The sequence below is a fragment of the Lolium rigidum genome, chromosome 4, assembly GCF_022539505.1.
Source record: "Lolium rigidum isolate FL_2022 chromosome 4, APGP_CSIRO_Lrig_0.1, whole genome shotgun sequence".
Taxonomy (NCBI): domain Eukaryota; kingdom Viridiplantae; phylum Streptophyta; class Magnoliopsida; order Poales; family Poaceae; genus Lolium; species Lolium rigidum.
Window position 1 is genome coordinate 118,375,368 of NC_061511.1, and position 2,299 is coordinate 118,377,666.

At 43.0% G+C, this 2,299-nt stretch overlaps 1 long non-coding RNA gene across 1 annotated transcript; it reads right to left on the reverse strand.

Annotated features, from left to right (window-relative positions):
* Positions 1–416: 416 nt before the first annotated feature.
* LOC124649682 lies at positions 417–1,975 on the reverse strand. Its single transcript, XR_006986757.1, has 2 exons — positions 1,901–1,975; positions 417–757 (listed from the first exon to the last, which is right to left on the reverse strand). It is a non-coding gene; the product is annotated as an uncharacterized LOC124649682 (long non-coding RNA).
* Between the last annotated feature and the right edge of the window lie 324 nt (positions 1,976–2,299).

Consider the following 2,299-nt stretch of genomic DNA (forward strand, 5'->3'; position numbering starts at 1 on the left):
TAACATCTCATAATGAAAGTAAATTATGTCTTGTTTCTGGATTGAGAAGCCCAATTATGATGGAAGTAACCTAACTTGTCTGTGTAAAAATTGTTGTATTAATACCAATCATGTGCCCTTCCCAATCTAGCAAAGGACCACCACTGCATCGAGGTTCATCAGAATACATGTATGAGTGCTTTTAAATTTCTGAAGGGAGTGGATATATATTTTGTTTTTGACAAGAAGAATTCATAATGTTACTAGAGTAAGTATTATGATTTTCTTTAGCTGTATTAGTTAACCCAAAGGTTTTGTCTCATCACGAAACTGACTAAGCTTTTGACCAGGAATAATCTATATACAAAATGCACCAACCTGACTTGAAAGTCAATTTCAAAAAAAAAACGTGACTTGAAAGTCATGAAGCGAATCAATTCACAGTTTCACACTTGAATATTGGATCAGCTCCGCCACTGTCAGCATTACATGAGCTACTAGTACAGTACAAATGATCTGGTAACAACAAGTTCACCTTGAATGAATCAGGTTGTCTGATATACTAATCAACTAGTACTATTTACTTGCACACGAAGAGAATGCAGCCTAGTACTACCACATAATCACATCAATTTGATGAGTGGAACTACAAGAAACTTTTCCAAGCACATCAATCTGTCGCCCAGATTGCATCCTCTTCTCCAACATGTCCTACTTCTGTTTCATGATGCTGCTGATGATGATGCTTTGCCATCACCTTCTCCTCTTCCAGTTGAGTCTGAAAACAAGAGAAACAAGATTCATCGGGTAAAATTTCGCAATGACCTTAATACTTTTTTGGACATTTCAGATCAAACAATGAAAATAAAATGTGCACTGCAGCTAGCAGAACCTCAACAAACACAACACAACACACAACTATGTAGTCACAATCTTTCAAATGCAGCTGAATTGAAAATAAAATATAAAGCATAGCCAAACTTCTCCATTTTCCTGCTTGCAAGGCACAAGCAGCTCACACACTAGGTACATAACCACAAGGGTAAACTTGTCGTAGGTACACCAGCATCAGATGTTGCACACACAGTAGGTACACCACCTCCTTCTCAGAGATCGCTTCATCAATACGCTCATGTCTGACTCCACGTTTACAAGGACAAAAATTCAGAGAAAAAGACGTGGTGCACGTTCAAGCATGTGCCTGTAATGTTTTACTAGTGCTGGTGATAAAGCGAACGACTCTCGAGTAAAATGAGCCTGAATGAAGAGTTCCATCTAGAAAAAATGGAGTATATTTAGTACCATAATATGCGGCAACAAAAACTAACATTTACAGGTGATGGATGCTGCTTCCAAAACTTGGCTTTATCTGTTCTGATATTCTTTAAATGCAGATTTAGCTCGCTCCTAACTGCTACAACAATTTCTTCAGGGGCTGATCATCGTCACTGCAACTAGAGTGATAAAGCGAACTACTTGCAGATAATAAGAGAAGACAACAACTAGAGTCACAACAGCCAACAACGTTTACCACCAGATACAAGCAACACTTATCATGGTTACGTTCTGAATATAAGTTTGCCAAAAGCATATTTATCAATAACTCAATTCTTCCAACCAACTAGCTTCTTGGTACAGCCTTTTCAACTGGAATCATATTGATTTGATATTTTTCCAATGGACCAATGTCCACGAGAAAACTATGATCTTGTTGTTTCATTCTGTTTGTGTTCTTTATCAAGCCTGATTCTTTCGCGACTTGATTTTCAGTCTTTTGATTAGCTTTGATATGTGCGTGTATCTTCTGCTCGAGCGATCCAATGGATCAAGTGTGAATTCTACTTGACAGAGCATGGCTAGAGACAGAATCCTTTTAGAAGATTACAGCAAGTTAGAATATTAGAGAAAGTTAGAACCATACCCAGGTTCCTGACGCCACTTCTTCCTCGCCTAGCGCCAGCAGCCAGCCCAAGTTCCCCGTCGCCCCTCCTCCTCCCCCGCCGCAGCCAGCCCAAGTTCCCCGTCGCCCCTCCTCCTCCCCCGCCGCGGATCCACCGCTTCTCCTCCCTCGCCTAGCGCCGGCGGCTGCGGGAGGTACACGATCCGTCGCGCCCAAACTTGCTCCTGGAGGCGGAGGCGTGAGGTTGCCCCGACAGCAACGCAAGTTCTCGCCGCCGATCCCCCAATCCCCGACGCCACTCCTTCATCGCCTAGCACCAGTGGCCAGCCTTCTCCTCCTCCTCCGCCATGGATCCGCCGCTACTCCTCCTTCCCTAGCGCCGGCGGCCGGGTCCATACAGCGATGGAAGTGAGCAAGAGA